General features: G+C 51.6%; 1 protein-coding gene and 1 long non-coding RNA gene across 5 annotated transcripts in view; one reads left to right on the forward strand and one right to left on the reverse strand.

Moving 5' to 3' along the window:
• Positions 1-7,391: 7,391 nt before the first annotated feature.
• Positions 7,392-13,116, reverse strand: LOC135575696 (uncharacterized). Its single transcript, XR_010466918.1, has 3 exons — positions 12,734-13,116; positions 12,094-12,249; positions 7,392-10,266 (listed from the first exon to the last, which is right to left on the reverse strand). It is a non-coding gene; the product is annotated as an uncharacterized LOC135575696 (long non-coding RNA).
• A 286-nt stretch (positions 13,117-13,402) lies between these two features.
• The window catches only part of MYH10 (myosin heavy chain 10), a 106,133-nt gene continuing 104,043 nt past the window's right edge, over positions 13,403-15,492 (forward strand). For all 4 annotated transcript variants that reach the window (XM_065034328.1, XM_065034330.1, XM_065034329.1 and 1 more), the window contains exon 1: positions 13,403-13,541. The gene's annotated coding sequence lies outside the window, so the exon portion shown is untranslated. The remainder of the gene's footprint in view (positions 13,542-15,492) is intronic.

The raw sequence follows: 15,492 nt of genomic DNA on the forward strand, positions 1-15,492 counted from the left end.
TAGGGTCTGGTTTTTCTTAAGCAGGAGTGAGGATGTTTTAGAGAGCCAAAGACTCGGGGCACTAAAAAAAGAAAGGAAATGTAATTTTTATGCCTATGAGTGGAAGGCTGGAAATGCGAACAATCCCTCTTCAGCCAGGGATGCTGCCCTCCACAGGGACAAGAGTTTCTGCCACAGGGACATGTTTGGTTCACAGCAGTGCTGGCAAAGTGGGGACCAGCCCAGTAAAAGCCAGTGGGAACAGAGGCCAAGCAGCCTGTGTTGGAGAGACTGGAGAAGCTGAACCAGGCTGGGTGGGCAGAGGGATCTTATGGGTTTGCAGCCCGGCTTGTGTCCAGCCCCAGGGACACAAAGCAAGCAAAGGGGTCAGGGTGAGTGCATGGGATAGCGAGGCTTTGCTGCTGGACTTGTGGTTATTGGGGGCATTACCCACAGGCATCAGCAGCCCCAGAAGTGACACCAGGAGCGAAGGGCTCAGTCCAGACCCAAGATGTGACACCAGCCCCTCTTGGGACAGCAGCTTCCCAGCGTCAGCCAGCAGTGCTTGCAAAGGGGCTTTGCTCAAGGACACCTCTCTGCTTCCAGTTGTCACCTGCTGTTTGCATCCAGTTTTTGCTGCCAGCAGTTCACCCCACAAAGCTTTTGGGCCTGCAGTTAATCCCTGCTGACAGTTTGCTTACTGGATGTAGGAGCACTAACACCTTCCGTGCTGGCGGCACTGTGCTGGTGGCACTGTGCTGGCTTGGTGGGTGGGTGGCCACAGAAGGGTTAAATCAGCAAAGCTGCAGTTAATCAGATTGGAATCTGTTTAATTGCAAGTGCCTGTGATCCTTGATGCCTGCTCTTACAGAGTGATGGAAAATGACAAATATTTATACCCGGTCTGGCAGTGGCCCTTTATCTTCCCACACTGTCATCAGGCTTTTCCAGCCTGCCTTTGGGAAGGGAAGAGTGTAAGCAGATACTATATAAGGGTAAAGCTGGTTTGGGCAGCTGTCAGCTTTTGCATATACAGCATTCCTGGGAAGAGAGGCTGGGGAGGATGTGCGAGACACAGAGGTAGCTCATGGGCACCCAGGTGCTGCTGAACAAGCTTCCTGGGGTCCCCACTGTCCCATGTCCTCACTGCTGGGAGGAGGAGGTGCATAGGCCAGGGGGCACAGCAGAGCAGGCACCTTTGATGGGGCACAAAAAAGGGGGAGTACGTGCTCCCCTGTTTAGGGAGAGATGTGTGAACCCTGTTTGGTGTGGGGCAACCTACAGTTATCCTTGAGCTGGGAACTGGGGCTGTTCAGCCTGGAGAACAGGAGCTGAGGGGAGACCTTCTGATCTCTGAACTGCCTGAAAGGAGCTCGGAGCCAGGGGGGGTCAGGCTCTGCTCCCCAGGAACAAGCGTCAGGAGCAGAGGAAACGGCCTCAAGTTGCGCCAGGGGAGGTTAAGGTTGGATCTGGGAACAATTTCTTCCCCAAAGGGCTGTGGGGCATTGGAACAGGCTGCCCAGGGCAGTGCTGGAGTCACCAGCCCTGGAGGGTTGGACAGACATACAGATGAGACTCTTAGGGATATGGGTTAATGCCAGAGTTAGGTTATGGTTGGACTCAATGATCTTAAAGGTCTCTTCCAACCAAAATTATTCTGTTTCTATGGGGAGTGGTGAATTGTGCTGCTGCATTGCTCCTACAGCCCCTGCACTGGGCAGACTGAGGGCACATGGGCAGAGAAAAATGTCTCTGGGATGACACGGGCAGGGGACAGGCAGGCTAGCAGCTTCAGCAGCTGCATAAGCTTGTGCTGCTTCAGATATGGTGACATTGTGACCATGGCAGTGGCCTGGCCATGGGCTCTAACAGAGGGCTGAGCCTTTTCCAAATAAATGAGGATTTATCCCAGAGGATCTGCAGTCTGTTCCCACAGTCACAGCATGTTTGGGGGGTCCATGGGGCATCCTCATGTCCCCTCTCCCAGTGCTCAATGACCACCAGCGCATCCCAGTCCCCATGGTGCTGGGCCTGGGATCCCTGATTTCAAAGCAGAGGAACCCAGAGTGCTGTCATTCCCCAGTTCCCCTAAAAATCAACCTTGTTTCTCCCCAGCTGCCCAAAACTCAGGAGGCTGAGGAGCCGTGGCCTGACCCTTGGGGGGCTGCTGGAAACCCACTCTTTTGCAGCACTTTTAGCTGCCTCCTTTGGCAAAGCTGGCCTGGGAGCACAGAGCTGTGAAATCATCTTCTGCTGCATGGGACCTCCCCGGCCACAGGCGGTCTACGGCTACAGCAGGCTTTCCAGAGAAGGGTTGTTCTTCCCCTCAAAAAAAAAAAAAAACCACGACAACACAGTAGGAATTGAAATCTCTCCCTCCACCAGATGCCTTCAAGTAAGTGCGTTTTTAAATATTAGAAACAAATTGCATTCTGCCTCCCAGGCTTTGCGGGGTCCTTTGGCTATGAGAGCTCATCAGCCCTTCGCTGTTTCTGGATTACCTTGCTACCGTGGGTTGCAATACTGTCCTGAATGGGTTTGTCTCCCAGGCATCCCGCAACATCTGAACTCCCGTCAAGTGCTGCCTTTTTCCTCCACAGTGTTTGGGGCTTGGACAGCTACCGGCATTCTCTTTAAACGTTACCAGAAGGGCTGGCAGGAATTCAGCCCTAACTCATTACAGGTCCCACATACATTCGGCTGGGGCTGAGGGCTGGCCTCTTTTGAGACCTTGACAGAAAATTTAAATTGAAACAGGAGGAAGGAGGGAAACAAGCCCTATGGAAGAATAAAATTCCTGACAGGGACATGTATATTAAAATGCCCCACTGGCTGAATCTCCTGTTGCAAATCGATAGCCCTGTCCCCTGCAGCACGGGCTGCTGCCATTGCAAATGGCTCCGGTAATTGCATGGACGTGCTGATGACACAGTTATCCCATGTGTGCTGAAGCTGGGGACGATAGCGGCTTTACACACCCTGAAATAGTGGCTTTGCTCCCCCCACCAGGAGCTCCATCGCCTCAGCTAATGCACCAGAGTTCAGAGTGTTCCCTGGGTGTGGTGGGTATTGGTGGCTGGTGACTCCTGATTTGCCTGCTTCAGGACTGAAATTCTGGCTTGAAGCTCTGCTCATCTCCTCTGTGCTGTTTCACTTCCTCTGGCGCTCTTTGCACCATGCAAACCACCATCGCTTAGCGCTATTTAAACACAGTCCGTGTATGAGCACTCCCCCCTATACTTATCTTCACATGGTTTTACATTGAAAAATCCCTCAACTCGTTGCCCTGGAGGCACAGCAACACCTGCAGAGGTTGTTCAAGTAGAAAACAATAAAAAAAACCCAGGTATTTTATTTTTCCCAGAATGAGGTTGAGTTTCCACCCAGTGCGGAGATGTTGGTGATTGAATAACAATACACATACAAAATTACAACTAAGAAAAAAAAAATAAACTAATGAAAAAAAATTGGAGCTGCTAAGGAGAGATGTACCTTTCAGCCTCTTTAAACCCCAGGGTGTAAATACATGTGGAGGAAGGACTTCTCCGTTAAATATTTAGCAGCAAGATCCTTCAGCAGAGGCAGGGGAGGCTGCAGCATCTTCATCTCCAGATTGTCTTAAATTCGTGTGCTAGATAAGTTCATAAAACAGGTGCAACAGGGTTGTGTGGACTCTTCAGTCAGGTTGTTCATGGTTAAGTGAATGTGGTTGCAACCGCTCCAGTGCTGATATGCCAATATCTGCACCTGCTTAACTGAACCCAACACAGCTCATCCTTCAGCAAGAGCAGCCCGTCCTACAGTGCATTCCAGCAACACCAGAGAAGACCAAGGTTAACATCCAGGATAATTTCCTGTGCGACCTGCTCTGGGTGAACCTGCTTTAGCAGGTGGGTTGGACTAGATGATTTCCAGAGGTCACTTCCAACCCCAGCCATGCTGTAATAATGAACAGCCTGTTTTATGGCCAACCTTTTCAGATGCTCAGACCAATCTCATCTATCTCAAACAAGTGAGAAAATGCACAAGTCCAATTAAAAGCAAATAATTGAAAATTTGCAAATCAACTTTCATCCTAAAGCTCTACCAAGCGTCGTCACTATGCCGCTTGGCCATCCTCTGTGTCTGTGAGCTGGAAGCAATGATCATGGAGTGTGTGTTGGTCCCTGGTTTCTCCGTGCCCTGCCATGGGCTGCACCCATGCCAAGGTAGGAAACGGGAATGCAGCCTGTGTGGGAGCAGGGCGATAGCCATGGGAATGGGGATATGACCACAGGAACGGGGAGATGACCATGGAAATGGGGAGATGATAACAGAAATGGGGAAATGATCACAGCAATGATCAAAGGAATGATGAGATGATCACAGAAATGAGGAGACGATTGCAGGAACAAGGAGATGACCATGGAAATCGGGCAACGATCAGAGGAATGCGGAGATGACCACAGGAACAGGGTTATGCCCATGAGAGTGGACAGACGACCATATTGGAAGTACCCTGCTTACCGCAACACTCAGCCCTTCCAGCCCCGATGTCATGCTCTAGTAACGGTGGTTTTGCACTTCTGGGGCCATCTCTGTGGTAGCCAAGAGCTTCAAGCTCTGTGCTGTGTTGTCTCCCACCCTTCCCGTGCAGTATGCATGTTTTCTACCCACAGAGCTCAAAGAAGTGCCATTCACAGGGCATGACCAAGCAATGGAGGTGTTTGAAAAGTCATGCCATGGCTGGGTTGTCCCTGCTTGGATCTGCAGGTGCCTTCAGCACTCTGCTCCAGCCCTTCACCAATGCTGAGGCTGCCCACAGTGTGCAAGGGACACCGCAGCTTCTCCCAGCCAGCTGGGGACACCTTCACCACATTGTCACTCTGTCACATCACTCCTTGGGTGCTGTGACTTTGGGACAAGCCACACCAGCACAGTGCCTGGAGGGGACTAGACACCGCTGGCGGGATCCCAGTTCTCAGGGCAGCACCAGTGCTACAAAGGGGTGAGCACCCTCACCTTAATGGGCATCTTCCAGCTCACTGTCCCTTTGGCATCGAGCCAGGCGCTGGAACCCATCTGATGATGGAGCTGGGCTCCGTGGTGCTAATGTGCTGTGTGGGCTGTGCCAGGGGTTAACTGCTCCAAAACCCTGCTCATCCTCACTCACCCGAGGGACCCAGCAGAGATCAATTTCCTGCTTCCCAGCCCAGGGAAGGGGTTGGAGCAAAATACAAACTCAATGACCAGCTGATAGCTGAGTATTGGCTTGCTAATTAAACCAGAAGTGTTCAGTCTGTCATTAAATTGGATTGAATTAAATTGAATTAGATGGCGGCTGTGGGCTAAAGCTCCAGGGGGAGCCCAGCTGCCAGGACGGTGATGGGAACTCCCTGCACAGGGTACCCTGACAGCTGTGATACCGATCTGACAGGAGGATCACTAGCTGCTTCCCCTCGCAGGAACTTCCCCCAGGAATAATTTATCTTCCAGCCCATTTGCACTGGGCTCAGCTGCTGGGTTTCTAGGGGAGAGGGTTTTTCCAGCTGGCCATTAACCTGTGTCAGGAAGCTGGTGTCCACAAGGCCTAACCCTCCTGCTTTCAAGTCAAAGATAAATAGCCATGGAGGAGGCGTGTAAAAACCAACTGGCTCCTTTGAATGTAATAGGATAAAACAAACCGCATGTGATAATTGATAGCAGAAGACCACCCTCCTCCCTTTTAGATATGTATCATGCTCCGTGCACAGAGGCATAGAAGATTCCATCTGAATATGAGGAGAAACTACTTTGCTTTGAGGATGACAGAGTGCTGGACCAGGCTGCCCAGAGAGGTTGTGGCATGTCCTTCTCTGGAGACATTCAAACCTGCCTGGACACGATCCTGTGTGATCTGCTCTAGGTGTATGTCCCTGCTTTAGCAGGTGGGTTGGACTAGACGATCTCCAGAGGTCCCTTCCAATCCCAGCCATCCTGTGATTCTGTGACCTGGACCAGGACAGAGAACCTTCACACCTGTGGGACCAAGAAGTATTAGCAGAAATGGAAAGGGTGAGCTGCAGGTCCTACCGGGTCTGTCACAGTCTCTGCTGGACGCAGGAGGGTGACAGTAGCTGAGACATGCTCCTCTGCCCCAGCACCCAGGCTGTCCAGAGCAGGGAGGGACCAGGACATGCCTGAGGCAGGCAGCAGGTCCAGCCTGGACTGTGTCTCCTGTTGCACAGCAAAAGCTGCATTTTGTACCCTGGTAGAAACATGTGGTGAAAATCTCCAGGCAGAAACCTCCACGCTGACCTTAAAGGACAGGAAAGCCACCAATGAGCTGCAGAGCAGTGGCTGAAAGTGGCCGTGTTGCTGGAGCCGACAAAGGGACAAAGGGACAAGCAGGTCCATGACCTGCCAGGCTCAGACATGTTTGTGCCTTGGCATTTGGGTCCACGGACAGACAAACCAATGGGCTCCCCCCAGCCCAGATGGTGAGAGTTATTTATCCACAGACCAGAGAGGAGCTGCATCACAAGGCTGCTTGTGAGAAGGTGGCAGCTATAAAAAGCCCTGCAATTGCCTTCCAAGCTGGTGATTCAATAACAACATGCAAAAGTAATATTAAAGATGCCTGCTGTGCCAACTGCTGGCTGTCTGCAACAATAAAAATGCCATAAATCAGCTCCAATTAAAGCCTGTGCTGAGTCTAACAGGAAGCTCTAACTGAAGTTGGGAAAATCCCTGGGATGCCGAAACCAGTGGGGCAAACCCTGCACACCGGTGCTTGCTGCTTGTGGGGACTGGAGACAGTTGGAGGGTGCAATGCTGCAGCAAACACACAGTTTTGAAGTCAGAGAGGGTTTTAGCGGATGAGGAAAGCTGGCAGTACCTGTGCTCCATGTCCAAACCTGAGGCAGGGCTTGGGAATGCTTTTCTACGGTTTTCTAAGCAGACTCAAGCTCTCAGGGTCAGGTCTGAAGAAACTGAGGTTACTGCTAGGCCTGGAGATCACTGGCAGTCTGGTAGGACCTGCCCGTGTGCTTGGGCATGTCCATGCTTCCTTGGGTGGACCCTGAAGAGCTCACACCTTCTCTCAAGACATCCCAAGCACATTATTTATCTTTAAAAATGGGCCCTAGGCTCCCAAGGCAACTCAGCTGCCATCAGATCTCTGCTCTTGGTGTAAGGTTTCTCCCCTGTGCTCTATCGGATGCCATCCTCAGCTCAGTTTTTGCCTGTTTGCTCCTCAGAGTGGGCCCTGAAGGGTTTTTCTCCTCTGCAGCATGTTAGGTCATTTGAAGAGTCCCTGAGAGCAGGTGTGGAGCTGGGATGCACAAGGACAGGCTTCGCTTTTCCAGCGCGGGTCCCCTCCGGTTCCAGCAGCACAGCCCATGGGCTGGGGGACACCTGGGGCAACCCCGGCCCAGGGGTCCCCTCAGTTCTCAGTGTCCACCCTGGCATTGCCCCAGCACGGCCCTCAGCCCTGCTGTCACTTTGCCCCTTGTCCAACGGACACAGCCAGGGCCAGCGAGTGCACCGGGTATGCCCTGGCTGGAACTTTACAGCACTGTTTCTTCTTTGCTGGTCCTTTAATTGGGTAAAAAAAAATGGATGGTTAGAGTTAAATCTCTGCCAGAAAGGAGTGCTTGGTCTTAGATGGAGGTTCTGGTCCAAAAGGAAGGATTTGGTCCTTTCAACCCAGCCCAGGACCACCGCGGGCTGGTGAAAAACAAGCCCTGGGCAGCTGCCCCTGCCCATTCCCCACCATGACAGGAGCTCAGCTCTCTTACCCTGGAGTTTGGTGTTCTGAGCTCTTGCAGGGGCAGGCCCTCAATTCCTGCCCAGCCCAAATCCTGGGCCATGCAGTGGACTCACATTCCTTGGCATCACTTTTTTATTTGTATAAAATCTCAGAAAAAAAACAAAACAAACTCCACAAACCTCTGCTGTTTCTGCCTTGCTATAACTGGGGCATTTAGTTCAAATTAGGAAACATTCTGTGAGCGCCAACAGTGTGAGCAGTGGGACAGGGGAAGGAAGGCGAGGGAGAAATAGGGTTTCCAGCCAAGGTGGGTGCTGTACCAGTATCAGTGCACAAATCCTGCCTAAATGGAGATGGGGCATGAAAGATCAGGCTACAAATGAACCCCACATCTGACATGCGAGGAAGGGAATCTTTCCCATGAGGAGAGGTATGTGTGATGTGCTCATCCTGCTGGCCTCTAAGCACCTAATCTCGCAGTTGTGCTGAGTAAAGGCCTGTTCTGGATGAGTCAAAGATCCCCAGGGAAATGTGCCCTTTGCAAGTGACTCCACGGGAAACCTCCACTATTTAATTTTAATTTTAATTTTAATTTTAATTTTAATTTTAATTTTTTTTTAATCTGCAAAATCCTAGCTAGGTTAAACTAGATGATCTTCTGAGGTCCATTCCAGCTTGAATTACTCTCTGATGATACAGTGCCAAATATCTTTTTCTTCTGACCTTTCAACTATATAATGGCTGAATGATTTTCTCTTAAAAACTGCAAGCGAGAGGTACTTCTGCAATGCAAACTGGTGTAACTGGGATGAGAACCCAGCCCCATGACCTGTAACCTCCCAGCTGGCCAGCAGTAAAAGGGAAGCTCCCTAAACCTGCCCCACGTGGTTTTCTGAGCGACAATTTCCAATCTCAGGGTGTGGTGAGCTAGGCTGGGGAGGACATATCTCGTAGTCAAATTCCTGCTTGGAGGGAAAAAGGGAGGTTCAGATTTCTGGCTGTTTTTAAGCGGAGCCTTGTGAATGAGCCCTCCTTTTCCTTGAGGGAAGAGAAATGCGTGCCAAACCCTTGCGTAGAGCATGAAAGGCATGGTTATGAAAATCCTGCTCCACCTTCCCAGTTTCCACTCCTTCTCAGCGTGATGGATGGGGGAAAGGGGAAGGAAGAGAGAAAGCAAGGAGCTGGTGAGCACAGGTTCCCCCTCTGTGTCCAGGTCTTGTTTCTGGTGTGGTTGCAGCAGGATGATCTGAGATGGTTCTCATCCCAGGTCCTCCGCTTCAGCCCTTCGTAGAATCATAGAATGTCCTGAGTTGGAAGGGAACCCCAAGGATCACGGAGTCCCAACTCCTGTTCCTGCACAGGACACCCCCACAGGTCTCATCGTGTGTCTGAGGGTGTTTCTCAAACACTTCTTGAATATTGTCAATCTTGGGTCTGTGACACTTCCCTGGGGAGACTGTTCTATGTCCCAAGAGGCTCGAGATGCTCTATGGAGTGTCTTGACTACCAGCACAACCTGTTAGAAAACGGGCATGCAGTTGTGGAGGCTTGCTCAGGGGGAATGCAAATCTTTCATTCTGCTGCTTGGATCTTGACTCATTTATGCAGAGGTGGCTATTTTTGCTGATCTGACATCAGGTTCACAGCAGCCCATCCAAACAACTATTGTGCAATCCCCTTTTGTGATAAGAAGCAGACTTTCCATTCCTGATTTAGCTAACTTTTTAAACTATCCAGGATGAAAATATATGATGGGTGAGACAATGAAGCTCATATTTGATGCTGATCCCTGCACAGCGCCCTGGAGAACACCTCCTGTTTCAGAACGTTTCCTATTGACATGTGAGATAAAATAAGCGGCATAGCCCTGGAGGACAGCATGCTTCAAGAAATTAGAGGAACCTCATCTTACTGTAGTTCATTACACCTCAGAAAGCTTTGAAACTCAAGCATTAAGCATGAGGCTTGAATTTCCAATTCCTTTCAAGCTTTTCCCGTATAAATGTTTACTATAATTTTATTGTGGCATAATTTTCCTTTTATTCCTACACTTCTCTGTGTTTTGATCCCATGCAACAAAAAAGATTTTACATGAACAATTCTGCCTTTTCTTCACACCTTCCTCTGAAGGTGTCAGAGCACATTATACATCAAACGTGATCTCATCTTTGACATGGCAAACGGGCGTAATGAAGCTTCTTCCATTTGCAAGGTGAGGGCAGGGGAGGTATTGTGGCTGCCCAAAGCCACGGCATGTCAGGATTTAAACTGGAAACCAGATCTGCATGGAGTTTATTCATATGTCCCCTTGTCACCACTGAGCACAGACCATGTTTGTACATATGCAGCTCCTGCATTTAAATATTTAATTCTAAATCTTGGCTCAGTATTGTTCAGTACTTGAAGTTATGGAGAAAAAAATTGTTCCAGAAAGAAGTGAAGATGTTCCTGCTTTGCAGAGACTGCCTGAAGAGGCCAGACCTGGGTCTGTAAGTGTTAGAGATGCGTCCACAACCCACTGCAGTCAGAAACGGGGCAGGGAGGGAGTACGCCAGTCTCTGCAGGAAGCAAAAGTGTCAAATAATCAAGTAACAAGGGCTGTTTGCCTTATTTGTAACTGCTGGTAGGGACACAGGACAGAACAAACAGCTGTTGGATGTCAGTTGTGTGTTTTCCTCTCACAGAATTTAATTCTGCCCAGCACTGTCCAAAGCGGACTGGGGACCAAGGTGTACATCACCTAGTATGGAAATTACTTTTCCAATACATGCCACCAGTAGTAAGACCTCTAAATTAGAAATTAATAGAACATTTTTTACCTCAATCCTTGACATTGTTTTACAAATCTCAGGAATGCTTTAAGCTTTAGTGGTCTTACTTACCTGCTCAGGTTCCAGCTCTGAAAACACCCACAGGACATACTTTGCCCTAAGCACATGCATGCCCCAGCAGCAACGGTGTCATTAGCTTTCTCTTTAAAGACAGGGGAGCAATTTTAGTATTACGGACCAGCTGAGCTTCTATTGCAAATAAAAATCCTTTACGAAATATGTTTCTTTCTGCTCTTTCCAGACTCCTGGAGAAGATAGAAATACCATCTTTCCCTCTAAGGGGTTAAAGACATTGAGTGGATTTGGGGAATTCCTTCCTAGCACTGGCCTAGTTAAAAATAATTGTGTGATAAAAATAATAACTCAGTGCTATAACCCTGACACACTCCATGTGGCATCTACAGGATCCCCAAAGATTTTCCATTTTCTAAAAGAAACTAAACTCTTCAAACAGCTTCTCTTTAGAATAATGCTTTCTTTGTGATGTTTCTATTTTTCTTTTCAAAGATACCATACGCCCAAAAATGGAAGTTCTGTGACTGAAGCCTGAAGCAGCGTGACGTGGATGAGCTGACCTGGAGTGTGAGGGTGTGGGGGTGCTGGTGTTGCACCATCCCCAGGCCTCAGCCACCCGGGGTGTGTCTGTAACCAGTGCACGATGCTGCTCCTTGAGCAGTTTTTCTAAAGGGAGCAAAATACTCATCAGGTTGCTCTGTTGTGAAGCCCCGGTGCCGCTGAGAAGTTGGCAAGTATCCATGGCCAAGTATCTCATGGAGGCCTGATGGCCGAGCAAGGAAAAAATGTACATCCTGGGAGATGCAGCATGCTGGATGCCTGTGTTAAAGCAACACAAAGCCCATGTGGTGTTGGCCTCATGCCTTGCTCTGCTGCCTCTGGCTGCTTGGGGGAGCTTGCCATGCTGCTCAGCCGTCCTGGCCCCGGGAGTGGCAGTCCTTGCAAAGCGAAAAACAGCTGGGGAGTAACCAGTTCGGCCTTTCGGCTTTCATCTACCTGCGTTTGCGAGTCAACACCCTTATTTTTCTGTGAAACAGGATGTACGAGACCTCCCACTGAAATGGTAATTAAGATGGAGACTTTCATATATATCCCAAGCGCCAGAAGTTGCACATGAACTGATTTGTGTGCTGAGATGAGCAAAGATGACCGAATGATTTCCAGCTCTGTGGCAGGAGCCTGGTTCCCCACAGTTTGCCCTATTGCCTCTCTTTTTGAACAGAGCAACCCATTCAAAATTACTAAATTGTATTGAAATGGCAAGTGCTGCTTTGGCACTCTTCCATTTGTGCAGGCAGTCCATAGAAAATCCTGCTTATTAAGCACGGGGAAATGGGAAACATCCTTGTTCCTCTCCCCAGGGGCTGCCTGGCACCCCCAACCCTCCCTGGGGATCCCCTGCTGCAGCTTCCCCCCACACCAGGCTTGATGCTCCTTCCTGACACTTCTCTCTGCTCCTCACCCTGCAGGCAGTCTTGTTCAGAAGGATCTGACATATATTCCTTCCACCAAAATTGTTCTAATTCCTGAGCGACTCACATTTACATTTGGTCTGGGCAGAGAAATAAAACCCGCAAGTCTGGCGCTGGGAACCCTTGGTGCTCACATGCAGGGCTGGAGCGAGCCATGGTGGTGGTGAGACGTTGTGCCTGTTCCCTGGAGGTTGAACACACTGAGCGTGATGCCTGGGAAGCTCTGAAACAAGGAGCAAAACATGGGAAAGAGTTTGAAAATAAACCAAGGCCAGCCACGCTGGTGTTGAAGTTCTCCATCTCAAAATCCTCGGCAGCGGCAGAGTCATGGGCCAGTAGTCCCTGATGTGTTACACCCAAAACCCACCCCGCACCAATTTCCAAAGTCCACATGAGCCCAAGAGACTCTGAGAGATGCTGCAAATGGCTTTTCTCTCTTTTTTTTTTGTCCCCCATGCTGCAGCCTTTTTCTACCCGCCTGTTCCAGAAAAGCTGCTGTCAAACCGGCAAGGGCTCCAAAAATCCTCAGGATTACGTTGAAGGAAGGGGAAAAACACACATGCAAGCACAGGCTGGGGCAGCTGAACGGCTCCAGCCAGGTCTGCTGAGGGGCTGCAGGGCCGGCAGACCTACTCGGTGGGATCCGAGGCCTGGGAGCATGTCAGAGGTGCAGCGAGGGCTGGGTTTTTAATAGTCAGGCTAATTACCTCCGGGAGCAATTACCGAGGGCTGCAGCAGAGCTTCTAGAGCTAGAAGTCTGGAAATCGGGTCCGGGTGCTTTGCTGCTGGCCCGGCCATCCTGCCCAGGGCCTGGAAACCAGTGACCACCGCCTCATCCGGGCCCGCTGGGAGCGTGAAGCGACCCCCAGCGCGGCGCGGACGGGAGGGCAGTCCCCGCTCCCAGCGGACGGGTTTCCCCGTTATCTCTCACGTTGGTGGAAGCCGCCTCGGGGCCTGGGGCCTGAAACACCCTTTATCGAACCAAAATACGAGGAGGGAACTGTGGGTGGGTGAGGGGGAAGCGCGCGCCCGCCCCACGCTGCAGCACCGTGCGCACCACCCGCCGCAGCGCCGGGGACGCGCCGCGCCCCCCGCCGGGCGTGCTGCAGCGCGGGGCGGAGCCCACCCCGACAGGCGTGGAGGGCGCCCAGTGAGAGGAGCGCTGTGTTTGACGGCGGACGGAACTTGCCAATGAGTGCTGAGGAGGCGGGGTGAAGCGGGGAGGCGGGGTTTGGAGGGTAGCGTGTGGAGGTTGCTATGGCCGTGGCTGGAGAGCGGCCTCACCACGGACCAATGGACGAGCAAGCAGCGGCGGACGGACGTGGCAGCCGTCCAATGGAAGAGCGGCAGCCCGCGGCGACGGAGGCGGGACCGGCGGCGGCGGCGAGCGGGGGGCGGAGGGCTCGGTGTGGCGCTAAAGGAGCGCGGAGGGCGGGGGGCGGAGCGGCGCGAGTGCCGAGGAGCCGGGCGGGCGGTGCGAGCGACGGGGCACGGCGGCGGCCGGGCGCTACACAGGTGAGGCAGGGGGACCCGGCTCCCTGGAGTGGGCTGCGGGGGCTCGCCGTGGGCGCGCAGCCGGGCCCGCCTGCGGTGGGGGTGGGGCGGGAACGGCGGGCCCGGCACACAAAGACCCCCTTGTGTGGGCCTCGCCGCCCAGCCCGCCCGCCCGCGCCACTGCATCTCCCCCTTCCCGCCCCCCCCTCCGACTCATCGCCGCCGCTCCCGCCGCATCGCCGAGGGGAAGATGGCCATTTTCTCCCCTTCCCGCAGCCTCCGCGCGGGCGGGGCGGGGGGCGCGGGGCTGGGGCGGGTTGCGGCGGGGAGGGGGCCGTTCGCGGGCCCCGCCGGGCCGAGCGGCCCTGGGCGCCTCCTTTGTCCTTCGGGGCGGCGGCGGGGCCTGCGGCCTGGCGAGGGGGCTCCGCGGCCGCTCCCGCGGGAGGACGGCGAGCATTAGCCCTCGTTGCCCGGGGGCGGTGCGGCTCCTCGGGCTGCTCTTGTCCTTGGAAACGCCCGGGCTGCAGCGAGGGGTGCCGCTCCCCAGCGCCCCGGTGCTCCCCTGCTTTGTGCAGAGGAGCAGAACGCGTGTAGGGTTTTTTTCTTACATTAGTCGTCTTTTGGGAGCGCTGGATTCCTGCATGATAAATATGCTCATTTGTGTATTTCATTTGAATGCCATTGTTAAGAGGGGAGCCCTGGGCAGAGTGAGCTGCAACTTGGTTTGCTGCTGCAGAGGGTCTTTTGTGGTGGGCTCTGCGGAATGAAAAGCTAAAGTGGAAAAATGATCCTGAAACTGTCTATGTCCCCTCAATGTTAGGTATATTCCTCAGGAACTGGTATAGGTCAATCTGCATTTATTTCAGTCTTCAGCCTTTCATTGTGCTGGGGAATTATAAAGATTGATTTTGTCAAACGAGTTTTATTTGACCTCTGGGTTTCACTGCATCTCAGTTTGCAGAACTGGGACCAAGCTGATGAGAAATGTCTGTCTGTCATACCTGGCCAGGGAATCTGCAGGGGCTTCAGGCCAAGATCTGTGCACGAGGGCGGCAATGGTGCCTCAGGTCTTTGTTGGAACATCAGCTGTAGTCCAGCACAGCGGAGACAAACAGCTTTCTGAGTTGGGGTTGGACGCTCTGATATTGAATTTATGGGTTTCTTGAGCCAAATGTGGCATTCCTTGACTAATATCTTAATTTTCCTGGCTGAGGAGTTCAGCTATCACTTAAGGTGTCCTCTCAACGATTCCCACTTTCTTCATTGAATGTTTCTCTCACAGGTTCTTCTAAAATACTTTGTGTTGAGTCATCACCTCTTGATTTGAGTTAAACTGTCTCTAGTAAATGGTCTGCTCCTCAAATCTCTGAAGGTTTCAGTGACTTCATGCTTACTATACATTAAAGTTGGATGACATACCCAATGTCCATGCTGTAGATGGAGACACAACTATTGTATTTAATTACATGTTCTTCAGAGGACGGGAGTGTTGCAGAACTTCCATCAGGGCGCTCCCCATAGTACAAAAGGTGACAAATGCAGTTTGCGAAACCTTCCTTGCATTTGCAGCTCACCTTTAAGGTACCTGCTGGCAGGGGCTGCCATTAGCTAATGTAACATTCTTCAGCAGAAAAGATCTAGTGTGTGGAAAAAAAAAGTAAGATCTTTAATGACCTGAGTACTAGACTTGACCTTCTTGCTCCTCAGGCAGTTACAGATAAAACTGCTCGCTCCAGGAATCCTGGATGCGCCAGTGGTATTAACGAAAGATGCAGTGGCCTCTCTTAGAGGCAGATAAATAAAATGAGTGTGCAGGAGCTCTTGTCAGCAGTTTTTCTTTCCCCTTCAAGTTACCTGTGAAGCTGTTGGAAAATGTAACATCAGTCCTTTCTGTGTCTTGAGCCTCAAGGTACACTTGAAATCTGGAGACTTTTTTTGGAATATGGTAATGCCAGCACTTGCAGCAGAAGCA

The sequence above is a fragment of the Columba livia genome, chromosome 18, assembly GCF_036013475.1.
Source record: "Columba livia isolate bColLiv1 breed racing homer chromosome 18, bColLiv1.pat.W.v2, whole genome shotgun sequence".
NCBI lineage: Eukaryota > Metazoa > Chordata > Aves > Columbiformes > Columbidae > Columba > Columba livia.